The 19,862-nt window shown below is 39.6% G+C and overlaps 1 protein-coding gene across 4 annotated transcripts in view; it reads right to left on the bottom strand.

Annotated features, from left to right (window-relative positions):
• The window catches only part of ACSL3 (acyl-CoA synthetase long chain family member 3), an 83,557-nt gene that overhangs the window by 34,398 nt on the left and 29,297 nt on the right, over positions 1-19,862 (bottom strand). The window lies entirely within an intron of this gene.

Below are 19,862 nucleotides of genomic sequence, written 5' to 3' on the forward strand. Positions count from 1 at the left end.
CTAAGTCTCTCTTCCCATGGAACCTATACATCCCTTGGGAGAGGTAAACAAATATCACCAGATGGTGAGAAACCCTAAGAGGGAAAAATGAACCCAGTAAGGGAAATACTAGGTGACCAGGCAAGGCTAAAGAGGTGCTCTAGTATGTGGGTGGTCCACGAGAGCCTCCCTGGCCAGTGATACTTGAGCTGAGACTTAAAGGGAGAGGGAGAGTGGGGAAGAAGAACAGGAGGCAGAGGACACAGCCTTTGTTTGGTAGGTAGGTGACAGTATCATTTCTGAAGAAACAAAACTGAAGCTAACTACTAACTGATTACTCCACCCAGCTCTAAATCCAGGATTATGATTTCTAGCATTCTTCATCTCCATGTCGTAGAAATTCTATTCTAGGAAAGTGTGGCCGAGAGATCTGAGGAATCCCTTCTTTCACCCAGTCTCCACTCAGGGCAGAAGTTCTACTGCAGACGCAGCAGACCAAGGCTATTGGGCACCGTGATTCGTAAGGTGGATGCAGGGAGAGAAGCTCTAGAGACCATTGGCTACAGCCAAGCCCAGGATCCCACTCACAGAGCAGAGGACAAGCTGCTGCCCCTGCCCCTGGCTCTGGAGCAATGGCACAGAGGTTCTCCCCAGGCCAGAGAAGCAGGCTGAAAGAACATAGAACCACTCAGCAATCCCTAAGAGGACTGACCTTAGTTGGAACAGAGAACAGAGAAGTTCAAGCCTAATGGCACTATGGAAAACAATGGAGACTTTAGTGGTGAGCAACTAAGATGAGGCTGGTAGTTCCACAACAGGAACAAGCAAAAGAAAGGATCCAGAGAAGTTCAATGGAATCACGGAAAGAGACAGCTAGGAAGAGCCCTCCTAGAGTTAGCGCAGCTCAAAGACTGGCCTCAAACACAACCCCTACAAAGACCATCTAATTTAACTGGATCACCCTGTGGGGCAACTTATAGCCCAGGGCACTGTGCAAAACAATAGAACAATCGACTAGCTATCAGTGGAGAATATTTGCTGGGTGTGGTGCCAAGAGGCACACCAGGGAGGCAGACCGTTAAAGGGAGCCCTACAAGAACCACCGTGCTGTCACCCCCTGAAAGAAGGTACTTCAAAGTAACTGTGCGTGTTCCCAAGGCTATGCCCTTGAAGGAGCCCCATCAGAGGATGCACGCTGCAGAAAAAGTAAACTTCACCAAAACCGGTCAGCCAAGTCAGCAAACAAGCAAGCAAACAAGCAAGTGCAGAAAAGGAGAAGGCGGAATCCGTATTCAGAACTGCTACAAAAATATCTAAAATGTCCAGTCTACAACAAAAAATTATGAGGCATGCAAACAAACAGGAAAGTATGACCCACACACAGGGAGAAAAGCAAGCAACAGAAGTCCTCCTTGAGAGGATCCAAATGTCAGACTTAGCAGACAGCGCATCAAAGCAGCTATTATAAATATGTTCAGAGAACTAAAGGAAACCATTCTTAAAAAATTAAAAGTCAAACTCTGCAACTTTACAAGAAAAGGGACACCTCCGAATTTGCTCATGCACAGCTGGTGAGAAGCCAGGACTCCCAACTGACCTCTGGGCTCTGTTCACCATTCCAAGCTCTTTTCTTCAACAACGTATTGTGTAGTACCCTGAAGAACTGAGTCCAAAGAATCTAGATTTCTGCCAGAAAGGGCATGGGGAGCCACTGAAGGTTTCTGTACAGAAAAGTGGCACAACGAAAACAACGGCCCTAATACTTTCAGGACATCAGAACTGCAAAGAATAGATGCACCTTAATAACCCAGGAGAATGATGTTATCTCACTAAGTACTCTGAAATTTAATTCTGCATGTTTGCATCTTGAATTTAAAAACAACTGTGATTTAAAAAACTATCTCTATCCACAGATGATATGACTGTAATATAGAAAATCCAAAGGAACCCACTGAAAAACTAATGGAACAAAGAATTCAGCAAAGGTTGCAGGATATAAGATGAATATACAAAAATAAACTGTATTTCTACACACTAGCGATGAATAATGGGAAAATGAAGAAAACAATTATATTTACAACACTTTCAAAGATACTTAGGATTAGATATAACAAGAAGTGCAAGCTTTGTACTATGAAAACCACAAAACATTGTTTAAAGATATTAAAGACCTAAATAGAAAACATCCTGTTTATGGATTTTAAAACCTAATATTGTTAAAATAGCAACATTCCCCAAACTGATGTACAGATTCAACACGATGCTTATCAAAATCTCTGCTGACTTTTAGAGAATTTTGTAAGCTGATCCTAAAATTCACACGGAAATTCAAAGTAGCCAGAACAGCCAAAACTTTTGAAAAAGAACAAAGTTGAAGTGCTCACACATCTCAGTTTCAAAGCTTAATACAAAGCAATATTAATCAAGACAGTGTGGTACTAGAAAAAGTACATATATATCGATTAACAGAATAAAATTGAGAGTCCAGAAATAAACTTTTCTATTATGGACAACTGATTTTCAACAAGATGGCAAAAAAAACTCAATAGGGAAAGAAGAGTCTTTCCAACAAGATGGCAGAAAAACTCAATAGGGAAAGAACAGTCTTTTCAACAAATGGTGCTGGAACATCTGGACATCTACACCTAAAACAACGAAGACGAACCCCTTTCTTATACCATACAAAAAATTAACTTAAAATGGATCACAGGCCTAAATATAAGAACTAAAACTATGAAACTTTAATAAGTACTAATCATTGAGTATAAAGTGTTTCACGAAGAGTACAGTAAAAGGTAGAGGCTAGTTCTGGCTTTTTCTGAGACATCCTCTTGAAGCAAACAGCAATTTATTATGATCTTAAAAGTCCGGGGACAGGAAGGGCAGAGGAATGGAGATTTTGAATAGATGATACCACACAGCTTGAACAAGCCCCCAAATCAGCAGGTGTTCAGGAAATAATCAGCCACCCAGTAGAGCAGGGTAGGGATGAGGAGATGAGAGATGAGGGCAGGGTATTAAAGGCCCCAAATTTTAAAGGTCAAATGGTTGTGGCCTTTGATGCTGAGGAAGAAACTTAGTTTGCATTCAAATGTACATAAACACACAGTATTAGAAAATAACTTTATGCAGAGGATAACCTGAAGGCAGCAGAAACTGGAGCGAAGGAAATTACATAAGAGACAACAAGTAATCATTTACTCCTAGGTCACAAGGCTATGGTGGGTGTGACAAGGAGCAGCAGCTAGGATTCCTGGCTCCTAACTGCCCAGAGGGTGGCCAGGGTAGCAGCTGTTCCTCCAGCCTTTCCAACAACTGAAATCTTTCTGCTTAACATAGTGAGGATGGTACTGTATCTGAATCGTCAACAGAATAAAGTTGCAAATTAGAGCAGAGGCAGTGAAAGGAGGGAAAACAGCTAGGGTGCCTTCAACTGAGACAGAAATACAAACAGTGAAGAGGTTGGCCAGTGGCTGGATGATTGGTGGAAAGGAAATGAATAAAAGTCTTGAAAATAATGGGTTTAAGATGTCTGTGAGTCATCCAAATACACAAACTGTGAAAGTTAAGAGGGGTCAGGGCTGCCCAAAAAGAACACACAGGAGACCTCCAAGATAAGTTCAAGGACAGAAAACTTTGGAGGGAAACTAATGCCAAGACTGAGAGGAGGAAAATCCCATGGAAAAGGCCAATAAAGTAGGAGAACTTGGAAAGGGCAGTGTCATGAAAGTCAAGGGAGGGGAGCGTTAATGGTGTCAAGCGTGGCCTAGATGTACCAGTCACATGCAATTAAGACATTTAACTTCTCTAAAATGTTTTAGATAAACTAGGTAAAGTAACAAAACTTTGGTCAATTGCATCTTATTTGCTCAATGGCTACAGAAAATGTAGACTAGTGTCAACTGAAAAAAACACACATCCAAAAAGTCGAGTGTTTATGTTTTATTCCACAGACATACTGAGGACTTTAAGCCCAGGAGGCAGGCTCTCAGATAGCTCTGAAAGACTGTGCCAAAGAGGTAATAAGGAAGGAGCCAGGGTATATAGGAGTTCTGCAAAAACAAATCACGTAGTTGAATATCAAAAGATTTCTGCTAATTAAAGAAAAAAAACAAACATCAAATTAATGAACTTAGTGCTTTTCTATATATAGGAAGATGCAAGAGTCTGGGCTCACTGAAATCATTCCTTTGATATGCACCTTAACTGTGTAGGGTCACTATTCTGTTTTTCTCTATCCTGAATGGGCTCATGGCTTGAGGGCCACAACATCCTTTGTTTACTGATGTGGCAGGCAACATTCTTCATGCACACTAGGAAACCAGTCACGGCTACTTTATTATGTTGCCACATCTTAGAATATGAGTATTGGGCTTCCCTGGTGGCGCAGTGGTTGAGAGTCCGCCTGCCGATGCAGGGGACACGGGTTCGTGCCCCGGTCCGGGAAGATCCCACATGCCGCGGAGCGGCTGGGCCCGTGAGCCATGGCCGCTGAGCCTGCGCTCCGCAACAGGAAACGCCACAACAGTGAGAGGCCCGCGTACCGCAAAAAAAAAAAAATGAGCATCACCTTTCAGAAAGTAACCTTGAACTACTAAATCTATTAATCTTTTCCTTCACAGCTTCTAGGTTTCCAATTTAGTTTCAGAAGGCCTCATCCAACCCCAGGGTTAAACTAATGGTATCCTATATTTTTTTCTAGTATTTGCAAAATCTTTATATTTTGATCTTTAATCAACATGGAATTTATTTTTCTCTATTGTTTAAGGGAAAAAGCTAACTTTTCCTTTCAGGTGAACTGTCTGAACCATTTATGAAATAAACCATCCTTTTCTCAATTAACCAGAATGTCATCTTCCATAATAAGTTATCATTCACACTTGGATTCGTTTCTGGACGCTGTTCTGTTTCTTGGATCCACCTGTCTACTGCTTTGCTAATACCACACTACACCAAAGACAGATCTACAACAATGCTTCTTCAACTGTGATCCATGGACCAATCAATCAGATCAGAATTACCTTAGAGTATATTTTAAATAAAGATTCCTCAGACATACCTTTCCCTTCCTTTCTTTCCCAATACCTATAAGCTGAAAACTACTGGCAGACTCAGTTTTAAACAGCAACCATGTGATTTTAATGTGCACTTATGTTTGAGAACTACTGCTTTAAATAGCTGGTAGACCCTCACTAGCCATATTTTTCAAAATTTTCTCATCAATTCTTACAGATTAATTCCACATAAATTTTAAAGATTTAACATTCCTTTATGGTGAAACACAATTTAAAAAATCAGAGACTTCCCTGGTGGCACAGTGGTTAAGAATCCGCCTGCCAATGCAGGGGACATGGGTTCGATCCCTAGTCTGGGAAGATCCCACATGCCGAGGAGCAACTAAGCTCGTGAGCCACAACTACTGAGCCCACGTGCTGCAACTACTGAAGCCTGCGTGCCTAGAGCCCGTACACTGCAACAAGAGAGGCCACCACAATGAGAAGCGCCCACGCACAACAACAAAGAGCAGCCCCCGCTCGCTGCAACTAGAGAAAGCTCGCGTGCAGCAATGAGGACGCAACACAGCCAAAAAATAATAAAAAGTAAATTAAATTAAAAAATAAAAAAGGAACAAATATCATATATATCACTTATATGTGGAATCTAAAAAAATGATACAAATGAACTTATTTACTAAACAAAAGTAGGCTCACAGACAGAAAACAAACTATGGTTACCAAAGGGGAAAGGGCGGGAGAGGATAAATTAGGAATTTGGGATTAAGAGATACATACTACTATTGATACGTATGAAATAGATAAACAACAAGGACCTACTGTATTGCACAAGGAACTATATTCAATATCTTGTAATAACCTATAATGGAAAAGAATCTGAAAAAGAATATATATTAATGAATCATTATGCTCTTCACCTGAAACATTGTAAATCAACTATACTTCAATTAAAAAAAGGAAAACAAGATTTAGGAAAAAACAAAAAAATGCCATGACAGAATATAGAAAGAACTCCTATAAATTAAAAAAAAAAAAAAATTCAAACAACAAAAAGGAAAACTGGGCAAAGAATATGTACAGAGAAGCCAAAAAAGAGGAAATGCAGATGGCTAATACATACAGGCAATATTCTCCTGAATTTGTAATCAAGATTAAAATGAAACCATACTAATTTGCATCCAACAGTTTCACAAATATGTAAAAGACTACCATATATCCAGAGTGCACTGAAGTATTCCAGCAGTACAGTATTAATATTTAAAACACACACACACAAAACACACCCTTTGCAATCCCACATTCAAACTCTAGTCTACAGAAAAGCAAATGCTTATTAAACATATAAACAAAGATTCAATCATTCATTTGCCAAATAAATATTGAACACAGGCTCCATACCCAGATCTCTTCCAGAGGATGAAGCCACAGTCATGAACAAAACATGGGAAGCAAGCAGACCACGCACAAGTAACTAAATACCGAGAGGTAACAGGAGCTACCGAAACAAATAAAGCAGGTTAAAGGGAATGAACCTGAGGGAGGAGAGGACTGTTGCATTAGAAAGCAGTTAAGAAAAGGGATCTCAGGGGCTTCCCTGGTGGCGCAGTGGTTGAGAGTCCGCCTGCCGATGCAGGGGACACGGGTTCGTGCCCTGGTCCAGGAAGATCCCACATGCCGCGGAGCGGCTGGGCCCATGAGCCATGGCCGCTGAGCCTGCGCGTCCGGAGACTGTGCTCCACAAAGGGAGAGGCCACAACAGTGAGAGGCCCGCGTACCGCAAAAAGAAAAGGCATCTCAGATGTTACGAGCGGATATCTGGGAGAAGAGCACTCTAGCTGAACCCCGGGAGAGAGGGGGACAGTGAAAGGAGACAAGGTCAGAGAGGATACTGTGAGAAAGGGGCCGTATCCTGAAGGGCCTGTCACTGTGAGAACAGTACTGACGTGGGAGACCGCAGCTGCTGCAGGAGATCTGACAGGGACAGATGGGGAGATGACACTGGCTTAGACCAGGAGGAGGACGGAGGCGGCAGTGAGAAATGACCTGACTCTATTTTGAGGGTACAGCCCTGTATACAGCAAGAGAGAAAGAGGGGTCAAAAGTGACTCTCAGGGTTTTGGCTTGAAATGTTGAAAACTACTGAGATGGGGAAGGCTGCAGGAGGAGATTTTGAAGAAGAGCAGCTCTGTTTTGTGAAAGGTTAACTTTGGGAATTCTCGGCCTATTTGTGGTATTTCAGGCATGAGACTGGCTGAGATGGCCTAGGGAGTGAGAAGAGGTACAAACAGCAGATCCTGGGGCATGTCAATGTTTAGAGGACTCGGGGACGAGAGGGGCCAGCAAACAGAGCATGAGAGGAGGGGTCGGTGTTGACAGAGGAGAAGCAGGAGGGTGGAGTCAAGGAGGACTCATCCGCTTTACGCGTGTTGTCAACAAAGATAAATGGAAGCCACGCCTCCAATGAGATGAGACTTCACGCCCATTAGGATGGCCACTACCAAAAAAGAAAAAAACAAAACAGAAAATAAAAAGCATTGGCTGGGAGATGGAGGTGGAGAAACTGCAACCCTTTATTCACTGCTGGTGGGAATGTAAAATGTTACAGCTGCTACTGAAAACAGATTGGCAGTCCCTTAAAAAAATTAAACACAGAATCACCATATGATCCAGCAATTCCACTTTGGGGTATATTTCCCAAAGAACTGAAAGCATGGACTCTAACAGATATCTGCACACCAAAGTTCATAGCAGCGTTATTCATAACAGCCGAAAGACAGAAACAACCCAAATATCCATGACGCATACATGTATAAACAAAATGTGGCAGCCACACGATGGAGTATTATTCAACCTTAAAAAACGAATGAAGTTCTGAGACATGCTACATGTATGAACCCTGAAAACATTACACTAAGTGAAATAGGCAGACACAAAAAGACAAATATTTGATTCCACTTACATGACATACCTAAAATAGGCAAATTCGTAAGAGACAAAGTAGAATGGTGGTTGCCAGGGGCTGAGAGGGCAGGGGAATGGAAAATTATGTTTTATGGGTACAGAGTTTGGAACGATGGGAAAGTTCTGGGGAACGGCTGATGGTGATGGGTGCAGAACAATGTGAATATACTTAATGCCTACTATACACTCAAAGATGATTACAATGGTACACTTTGTTATGTATATTTTACTACAATTTTTTAAAAATAAAAAAAAAAATGAGGACTGGGAATCAGACACTGGATTTAACAACATGAAGGTCACTACTGACCCTGAAAAGAACTGTGGTTAAAGATCAAAGCCCAACTGGAGAGAGTTCGAGAAAGAACAGGAAGAGAGCTCTAGGCAGAGGAGTAGAGAAATAAGTAATAGGACAGGACAAAGCAGTTCCTTTTGTTTCAAAACTAAGAGATAACAGGAATTCCCTGGCAGTCCAGTGGTTAGGACTTGGAGCTTTCACTGCAGGGCCCGGGCTCGATCTCTGGTCAGGGAACTAAGATCCCACAAGCCACACGTGGCGGTCAAAAAAATAAAAATAGGAGATAGTATAGCTTGTCTGCATAGTGATAGCTATGACCCCAAAGAGGAAAGGATTACACTCATTCCTCAGAAACCTCAGAGGACCGCTTCCATGACCCCGTGGGATGCTCCAGTCCTCTGCATAAAACAGCACAGTACGGTCAGCTCTCTGTACCCACGGATACAGAGCCCACCGATACCGAGAGTCAGCTGTGTGCAGAAGGGAGTCACATCCTTGGGTAGGAGAGGGTGAGCACGGTACCCAAGCGGAAGAGGTTGGCCTTAGATAGGAACAGGGAGGCAGATGCATGTGAGTGGGTAGAAATGCTAACAGGAGCTGGTGGAAGATCCTCTTCTGGGTGCTTCTATGTTATCAGAGTAACAGGAAGAAAAAAATCACTGGCTGAGAGGGAGGAAAAAAGGAAAGTATTAAAAAATCAAGGAGAAAGATTTGGGGGAGAATGGATACACGTATATGTATGGCTGAGTCGCTTTGCTGTGCTCCTGAGACTATCACAACACTGTTAATCAGCTATACTCCGATATAAAATAAAAAGTTTAAAAAAATTAAGTATAAAGTAGTCATCTAGGAAAGCAGGAGGGTGCATGGAGCAGGGGACAGAGCAGGATCGCCTGGCAGCTCGAAAGGCCCACCTGAGGTCAGCCGCCATGGATGCGAAGGGAGACCAATCAAGCTGGCTGTGTGCTTCCCAGCCAAGGTCAGCGGACAGAGCATAAATATGGATCAGGGAGAGCTAGATTAACCAAGGATGGGATTTCATCAGGCAAGTTCCAGAACAAAACAGGGGTAAAGAAAGGAAAGATAAGTAAACTAAGTCTGTTTCCAAGGCAGTCACTATAATGACTGATAAGGCAATTTTAACTTGAGAAAGGAAGGCCACGAGGAGGGAAAGCATTTATGAGGAAACAGATCAGTGGAATTAGTCACAGAACTGTTGGAGGTGAGGCGCTAAAAGGGTGTGAGTTGGAACCACAGGAGGTAATGGTCTGTGCAGAATGTCTGAAGTTGAGACTGCTGAGGCCGTACGGTTATCCATCACGGGGAGGTCTAGATTATAGTAACGGAGAAAGGGAAAGCAGAGGCAGACTGGAATATGAGATCATTTAAGGACAGGAGGTTAAGGAAATGAAAGGCTGTGGTATTGGAAGGATTGAAAACGCTAAGAATCATGATAGGATAGCAGTAGAGTCATAGGAAGCCTGAGGTTCTAATATTTAAGGAATGAGGGGATAGATGACTGTAACAAAAAGGAACTACGTATGGTAAGTAGTACAGTCTGAAGGCACAGCTTGGAGGATGTGGTAGTACTGTTTCAAAGGCAAAAAAACTGTTAATCAGATTAGGCCCAAGATGGAGTCGCTCATGCTAAGCCCCACGTCAGCAAAGCAAAACTTAGCTAAGTTTCTATGCTCAGCTCTCCCAGAAAAGGCAGGCGTAGGTCAACCAATCAGTCTGGCCTGCTCAGCACAAGTTACCTGACCCAGCTCCAATACCACCCTTTGCACCATGTAAAGGAAAATAAGCCTGCTTTAACCAATCAGCAAATGCCCAGTATAACTTCCTTTTTCTTGCTCATTGTGATCTACAAAAACCTCTTGCTTTGTACAGCTCTTTGGAGCTCCTTTCTGTCTGCTAGATTGGATGCTGCCTAATTCTTGAATTGCTGAATAAATCCTACTAGATCAGAAAATTGTGGAAAATTTTAACAATTAAAATCAGAAAATCTAAAATCAAAGAATGGCTAAAGAACTTATACAGCCATTACAAACAATTATGGACGATTATTTGTGGACAATTATGCAGCCACCACAAACAAGTTATATGTACCTGCAATTAACCTGGAGGGACTTCCACATATCTTGTTAATTCTAAAAAAATTTAAATGCAGCTATAATTGGTCAAAGTACATTAATCTTTGAAGACCATGATAACTTCCACCTTTCCAATGCTCTCAGAACTGCTAATTAAAATAACAAGATGAGTCAAGTTTAACACTAAAAGAAAATGACCCATCATTATTTACACAATGCTAGATCAGCCAAAACTAAATCTTTAAATGTGAAACTGTGTGATTACAACTAGCTAGGTTCAAACACCTGAAATATGTTTTTAAAACGTTTTATGTAAATGGTCAATTGTATTACATCAAAGTAAGTTTTTCAGATCTCATATAATTTTATTTAGCTTTTGTTTAAAATCATAATGATGAAGTTTAAGAAAAATCTCTCCAAGTGTGGCCTCTATTATTTGAGAAGAAGAACGCGGGAGACTTGGAGAGTGGAGGACAAGGAAGGAGGGCAGACAGGATTGTGGGTAACTGTCAGAACACTGAAGACAGAAGTTGGGGTTATGAAAATGACTGTGCATAAAGTAATGGAGATTAATAACCACCTTCAAATAATATGCTTCAGGAGTATATGAAATTCTGATGTTAAGATAAAATTTTATGTTTTAAATTGCTACCAAGGGGTATCAGTAATAGCATAGTCATACAACCTATATTAAGTCCCCACTTTTCTTTAAATGTTGCCCCCCCCCCAAAAACAAGCTACAAATTCTCATATGAACAGCTTCCAGAGACAACATGTTTTAGTAACAGGGAAAAAAATATAAATGCCTGAATTTATGGAGTGGGGGAGGGTCGGGGTATAGGCTGCCAAAGGGATCAAGTTCATACTATCATATTCCATGGTTCTACCTGCTTAGATCTGGTTCATCTACAAGAAGGTCATAGGCTCAGGAGAGATGCAACACAGCAGTATCTCAATCCATCAACCTCCACAAGTTGGAAGACTGAACAATGGAAATGGGAGTCACTCTGAATCTAAGACATCTGCAATATCTACAGGAGGGAAGAGGTCAATTAACACAATTATATTCCCTCTGCCAACAGAGTCTTTTACGCTTCCACACTCACCCCCACCAAGAAAAGCCACCTGAAAGTTCAACTTCCAGAGCAGGGGAAGAACCCCTAAACTTGGAAATTCTCCTACAAATTCACTGAGGGCAGAGGGAGTGACCCAAAAAGAGAGAGGAGGTGACAAAACAATGCTCCAGAGGGGGCATCCTGATGCCTACAGACAATTTATTTCTTGCTTAACCTTACCCACCACCCAGTCCTATTTCCTCCTCTATATTTTCCTTGTAGCCTACACACCCAAACATGCATCAATACTATATAACTACTCACATCTGGAAAAAAATACAGCTTAGCATTTTCTAATGAGGTATAAGTGGATTGCACAGCGATGAATATCAAGAAATCTGTATTTGCTGGCGTAAAGCATAACTAGAATTTTTCACCAGGCTTGCAATAAATGGGAAGCAATTCTGAGTACCAAGCAATCAAGTACTATGTAGGGAGCTTCATATCATCTCATTTAATTGTCACAAAAACCCACTTTCAAACAGATCGTGCCCAAAGACACATCTAACAGATGAGGTGAAATTTTAACCAACATGTTTGACTCCAAAGCCAACCCAAACTTTTTAATTTCCCACACACCCTAAACTCTTTTAAAAAAAAAGGGGTGGAAAAAAAGATAAAAAGCCCTTCACTACTTATAGATTCTCCCTTCCACAATAGTCACAGTCACATACATTCTACAGAAACCAAGAGTCCTGATAAATTATCCAAATTACTTATTTTGAAATAAGAAACTGGGGTCAAGAAGGGCAGAAAGAAAGACTTCCTTCCCAAAACTAGACTTTACTGAATCGTCATAGAAAATGCAGCCAGCAATTATGATTTGCTATCAGAAAAGAATTTTAGAGGCGGGACCCTGGCTCTGATGAACATGTTTGCTTCTCTGCCTCCCAATGCTAAGATCCTAATATGAAAAATACACATCTGCTTCAGGAGAATGGTTTTAAAACGTTCATTGACTGTGTGCACTGCTGCAAAAAAAACAAACAAAAAACACCCAGACCCTAACTGTAGGAAAGTTTTTTTTTAATTCTTACAAATATCAACATATAAGCTAATTTACTATGTTGACTCAGTACTGCATTAGTTCTCACTCTTCCTTTACTGAAAAAGATTTTGCCTCTTTATAAAACTTCAAATATTAATACAATCTTTCACAAATTTAAAAATTTGAACTCTGACCTCACAGCTATTACTATTCTATGAATGAAATTAGACTGTACAGCTGAAAATTGAGCCCACTGATCCATGTTAAGTACTTCCTTAATACAACAAATTAAAAAGCTCAGAAATTCTGGGCCAGAAAGTCTATTAAAGACATTTTTAGAGGGATGAGTCATATTACCCTCTAGATTAAATGAACTTTCAATTCGCAACTAGGAAATGTGATGAGGAAATAATAGTTTGGTCTCTTCAAGAAAACTATGAGGCTTATATTTATTCTAACCTCAGAAAATAAGATTTTGACTCTAAAGACATATATTGGAAGGGAGGGAGGAAGAAAGGGAAGGAAAGAAGGAGAAAAGGGGAGAAAGGGAGGAAGAAAGGAGGGAGGAAAATTCAAGTCTTTGCCATAAATATAAATTAAAAACTGAAAAGCAGTTTAAAAAAATTTTCTTATTTAAAATTGTGTCAAGAAAAAAACCTAGGAATAAATTAACCAGTCTCCCAAGGCAAATGAAATAAAAGCAAAAATAAACAAATGGAATCTAGTTAAATACTTTCACACAGCAAAGGAAACCATAAATAAAAAGATAACCTACAGAATGGGAGAAGATATTTGCAACGATGAGACTGACAAGGTGTTAATATCCAAAATATACAAACAGCTATACAAACAGCTCATAAAGCGCAATATCAAAAAACCCCCAAACAACCCAATCAAAAAATGGGCAGAAGACATTTCTCCAAAGAAGACATACAGCTGGCCAACAGGCACATGAAAAGATGCTCAACACCACCAATTAGTAGAGAAATGCAAATCAAAACTACAATGAGGTATCACCTCACACCTGTCAGAATGGCTACCATCAAAGAGTCCACAAATAACAAATGCTGGAGAGGGTGTGAAATATTCCTACACTGTCAGTGGGAATATATCAATAATTTGTTGCAGCCACTATGGAAAACAGTATGGAGGTTCCTTAAAAAACTAAAAATAGAGCTGCTGCAATATCATCCAGCAATTCCACTCCTGGGCATATATCCGGAAAAGATGAAAACTCTAATTCAAAAAGATACATGCACCCCAATGTTCACAGCAGCACGATTTACAATAGCCAAAACACAGAAGCAACCTAAATGTCCACTGACAGAAGAATGGGTAAAGAATATGTCATATATATATATATATATATATATATATATATATACACACACATACACACACAATAGAATACTACTCAGCCATAAAAAAGAATGAAATATTGCCATTTGCAGAAACATGGATGGATCTAGAGAATATCGTACTAAGTGGAGTAAGTCAAACAGAGAAAGACAAATATCATAGGTATCACTTATATGTGAAATCTTAAAAAAAAACAAAACACAAATGAGCTTATTTACGAAACAGAAATAGACCTGCAGACACAGAAAACAAATTTATGGTTACCAAAGGGGAAAGGGGAGAAGGGATAAATTAGGCATTTGGGATTAACATATACACATTACCATATATAAAATAGATAACAAGGACCTACTGTATAGTACAGGAAACTATACTCAATATTTTGTAATAACCTATAAAGGAAAAGAATCTGGGAAAGTATATATTTATTCTTTACATGTATAACTGAGTATATATATTCTTTATACATACATAAATGAATTCTTATATATATATATTCTTTATATATATATAAAAACTGAATCACTGTGCTGTACACCTGAAACTAACACAACACTGTAAACCAACTATACTTCAAAAAAAAATGTTCAGCTTTCTCAAAGGGTAAAAATAATAATAATAATGCAAATGGATCTATACAAAACAGAAACAGATTCACAGGTGTAGAAAACAAACTTATGGTTACCAAAGGGGAAGTGGGGGGAGAAAAAATTAGGAGTATGGGATTAAAAGCTACAAAGTACTGTATATAAAATAGATAACCAACAAGGATTTACTGTATAGCACAAAGAACTACATTCAATATCTTATAATAACCTATAACAGAAAGTAATTTGAAACTACAGATATATGTCTGAAAACTTTTATTCCATTTTCCTTTTCTAAATAAAGTCCAAGCCAGACGTTCTTTCAAAAAATAAAAAATGCTGTGTCCCTGCATAAAATTAAACAAGAAACAAAGAAATTAGGCAAGGAAATTTATACCTTTTTCTGCTTGTTACAGAACAAGGGTTTTAAACAAATTCATGCACAAGAATACACAAATACACACCTACACCAGTCTCAGCTCTGCAACCAATTACTATGAGTCCTTGTCCAAGTCACTAAATCCTAATTTGCTTACCATTAATGTTGATGGAATTCAACTAGATCTATTTCAAGGCTATATTCTATTGATGTAAAGGACTCCCAGACTGATTTAGAAGTACTGACAACCATCAAACACTGGAGATTTAAATGCCCTGAGGAACCCATTTCTGTCTTCATTTTATAAGGTACATCCCTCTCCTTTTGGGGGTGAAGGGAAAAGGGGTAGGGAAAGAGTTCCCTGCTTAAAAACACACACACACAAACACACATACACACACAAAGAAAAAACACTCAACGAGAAGACTTCTAAAACTCCATTTCAAAAATTTTAACATTTTCGGGACTTCCCTGGTGGTCCAGTGGTTGAGACTTTGCCTTCCAATGCAAGGGCTGCACGTGCAGGTTCAATCCCTGGTCGGGGAGCTAGGATCGCACATGCCTCCCAGCCATAAAAACAGAAGCAATATTATAACAAATTCAATAAAGACTTTAAAAATGGTCCACTTCAAAAAAAAAATTCTAACATTTTCTAATCAGATTGCCTCCATGGTGAGAAAAAGAAGAGTTGCAAGAAAGGGGTAGGGGAAAGCCTTTACTTCCTTTTCATTTTGAATCACGTGAACGTACTATCTTAACAACAACAAAAGTACTTTTTAACATATATATAGTCTAAAGACGATATGGGTGATCTGTGAGATTGTGCTGGTGGTGGACAGACTGATCCAACAAAGAGGAGAGGGGTTCAGATCTGGGTTAAGTTTCCCACCATGTAAAGGAGAACTAACTGCTCAAACCAAGACAGACGACAGACAGACACACACACACACACACACACACACACACGTTTTAATGCATTGGCAAAATGTGATTTCATACATTCATCCTGACCTCTCACATCTATGTCCACTTGGCTAAAAGAACGAGTCAAGTACCCCAGAAAAGGAAACTGCCAGATGCTGCTCCCTTCCATAGGTAAATGTATAAACCTGAGGTCCACACAAAAGAAGCAGGAAAGTGGTCTTTTTACCCATTAGAATGTCCTTTCACTCTTCCTTAGGGTTGCCAGATTTAACAAATAAAAATACAAGATGCCCAGTTAAAGCTGAATTTCAGGTAAACAACAAATTTCAGTGTACCTATGTCCGTGCAATATCTGGGACATACAGTAAACCATTATTCAACATGTATCTGAAATTCAGCTTTAACTAAGTGCCTGGTATTTTATATGGCAACCCTAGTCCTATCCCCAATCCACCACGAAGTAGGAAAATTGGGATGACCAACCACTCTAGTTTGCCGGGGACTTCAGGGTTTCCTGGTACACAGGACTTTTCAGTACTAAAACCAGGGAAGTTCCAGGCAAACCAGAATGAGCTCGTCACCCTAAAATTAATTTCACCAAGTAAGCAAACCAATTATAGCCTGGGCTCCACCACTAGTTAAGTCTGATCTTTTATTAATGAAATAACTTTTCTGTACCTTATTTCCCCATATGTACAAAATGTAAAGTGCGGCAGATATAAGGGACTCTGGAAAAATGCAAAGGCATGTAAATGCTAATTATCAGCATAGCTGGTTTGGGTACAAAGTTCTTTTTCATGTGGAGCTTCAAAGCAGACAGGTACTTGTTTCACTTATATACTTTTTGCATGACCTACTGAAGGTTCTATTCCTTGCAACACTGGTTTGATTGCACACAGAAACTGTTCAACAGACCTGCTCTTTTCAGAACCAAGGCTACGCTGTGGGTTTGATGCTGGCCTCCCACGTTCTCGCTGTATAACATGGGACAAGTCAATTTACACCCCCAAGCTTCAGGTTCACTGCACAACTGGGGTGATAACAAATACCTCACAAACCTCCCTTGGGGAAAAAACAAGAGAAGTGAAAGCATTCTTCATAAATTACAAAATACAGTGTATGTTTTAGTAGCACTTTAAATTTGTTTATACAAAACTATGGATACCAATATCAATATTTTTATCTTGATAATTTCTTATACCACCCTGATTCTGAAGGTACTGAAGTCAATTCAGCTGTACTCTGGCTCCACAGCCTAAGCTCTCAGTAAAAGACGGGTTTGTTTTTTTTGTTTTGGCTGCGTTCTTCGTTGCTGCACGTGGGCTTCCTCTAGTTGTGGCGAGCAGGGGCTACTCTTTGTCGCGGTGCGCGGGCTTCTCATTGCGGTTGCTTCTCTTTGTTGCGGAGCACGGGCTCTAGGCACACAGGCTTCAGTAGTCATGGCACACGGGCTCAGTAGTTGTGGCTTGTGGGCTCTAGAGTTCAGGCTCAGTAGTTGTGGTGCACGGGCTTAGCTGCTTCGCGGCGTGTGGGATCTTCCCGGACCAGGGTTCGAACCCGCGTCCCCTGCATTGGCAGGCGGATTCTTAACCACGGAGCCACCAGGAAAGTCCCAACACACTGGGTTTGACACTTTGCTCTACTACTTACGAAATGTCACCTTAGGTAAATTACCTTTCTAAGCTTTAGTTCCCTCATCTGTAAAATGTGGAGAATAATATCTGTATCACATAAACAGTTAATACATGTAAAGAATGTAACAACTGTCTCATAACAAGCACTCAAGTATCAGCTGCTATTATTATTGATTAAATAAAGATTCAAAGGTAAGAAGAAGCTGAAACCATATATACATCCATGAAGTCCCTTATAAAATAGTAAGCAAAAATAATGACGCTTAACACATCTTGTATTTGGAATTGGTACTAGTCCATTGAGCCTCCTTAGCTAGCCAGTCAGTTTTGGGAATTTCTCTCCATGAGCTTTAGTTAGATGATTACAAATTTATGTTTAAGAAAATACATATACTAATATTTTTTTCTCATGTCTAGTACTCCATGCAAAAATTTTAAGTCCTTGGATTTTACAACACAGAACTATTGAATCCCACTCCCTGGATCCCACTCCAGTCCCAAAGGTAGAGAATACATGTGGAACACAACTCAGGACCAACTCTGTTTAACCAATTCAACTTACACAGTCCCTATACACCTAAAGAATATGCTCCTCAACAAGTTTCCCTAACTCTCAGGGGTTTAGGTCCACCCTTAACAACCTCATACCTGGACCCAGCAACACAAAGGGAAGTACTAAGAGGCGGCTCTAGAGTCCATTCATCTATCTCATTATCGTGTGGTCGATCACCAAACAGTTCCCGCCCAGACAAACACACATACACAAGCCCCAGGTTCAGGGTTCTGAATCATTTTGCCTCAAGTTCCTCATCTATGGGAAAGCCTACCCCTACTCTGCTTTCTACTTACCTTCCCAAGACATATACCCTCCCCTCCTCTTATTATATCCAAAAGAAGTGATAATGAAATTCTCTATACAAAAGTACAGCTTTTTACATTAGAATTTTGTTCAAGGTTGATTCATTGAGAATTTTGTTCAAGGTTGATTCATTGAAGGGGAATGGGGAGAATGGCATGTTAGTCACTATTACATTACCCAAACGGTAGGGCAGAGAAACCAAACTTAGGACACCTACTTACTAGCGTTGTTTTGACATTATTAACAATACTTACCAGTAAGTACTAACCGGCCAAGAATTGAATTCCTTGACTATATTAAAACATATATTAAATAGGACTATTTTCCCCTTTAGGACTATTCCTTATTTATTCCAGTGATCTCACACAAAATGGCTAATGAGGGCCAACTATATAAACATTTCAGGAGAACATGAACTATTAAATTATATAACGACATCAGCTTGGCTGGTTGGTACTTGAGGGTCTTTATAATTCCAACTCAATCCAGCTAAGTGCTATATATAGTATTACATGAACCCATACCTAGGATAGTAAACAGATGGCCTAATGTTTTTTGGGGGGGGCCCCACAACGTGCGGCTTGTGGGATCTTAGTTCCCCGACCAGGGATCGACCCTGGGCCCTCCGCAGTGAAAGCACAGAGTCCTAACCACTGGACCACCAAGGAATTCCCCAGATGGCCTAATTTTTAAGTGAAGGTTGATTTAGCTGTATTAACAATTTCCCTTTTGAACTTACCTATTTTCTTCCCTAGAGTAAAATTTAAAATAAAATTAAAGAAAATTCAAAGGCTTAATAGTTCCAAACATATGAAATATGTCAGCAAACTAAATGTGTTTATAATGAGCAAAGTATGCACGTTTGAGAAAAGAAAGCGCTTCATCAGGTAAGTTTAGCCTTTAGGAATATGAAGAGATTCAAGTGTCTAAATTAAGATTTTCAGGATAATTTAAACTAAGATAATTTTAAAATGCTTCTAGTAAAAAAGAAAAAAATAATAAAATGCTAGAATAATTTTGCAATCTAAATTCTACTGAAAACTATCCAGTCTGACTCTATACCTGTTCTTTCAATTCCAAGGATTTATAAATTGTTCAGTAAGATTCTTTAGATATTTCCTTTTTCACCTCCTTACCCCAAAAGCCGTTATTATCTAAATTTTGGCATATCAGTTAAAATCAAACTTAAGAAAAAGCAAATAACATATATAATTAGACATTATAAGTACACTGTGGATGAATGACCTGTATCACAACATTACATCAACTTCATTATTTATACTATCTGAATGATAGCTAAGAACAAGGTTTAAACATTCAACTACTTCCTTTAGTCAATAGTCTTTTACTTGTATTTTATGCATGATTTTTTCCTTGTTTAATTTACATAAAGTATTTTCTTCTTTCCATAAATCCTCAATTATTTTACCATTAATAAAGCTTTATCTAAACAGGTTTCAAAATCAAAGCTACTAAGATAAAGCGTTGTCTTCCCACTCCTCTCCACCACTCTCCGATGTGCTCAGTTTTCTGGCCTCTGCAGTTTTTCCATCAATGTTCAAAAACTAGACTGTGTTTTAAAAACAGAAGGTGTTAAAGAAAGGAATCCACCTTCAATACCTATGAGCAGTATTTGGCCTGACTCTAAGAAACCTTTTCGTGTTACACCAA

Source organism: Delphinapterus leucas, chromosome 8 (assembly GCF_059928025.1).
Source record: "Delphinapterus leucas isolate spDelLeu-1000000601 "Yukka" chromosome 8, BTC_Dleu_Yukka2, whole genome shotgun sequence".
In the NCBI taxonomy this organism is placed as follows: Eukaryota; Metazoa; Chordata; class Mammalia; order Artiodactyla; family Monodontidae; genus Delphinapterus; species Delphinapterus leucas.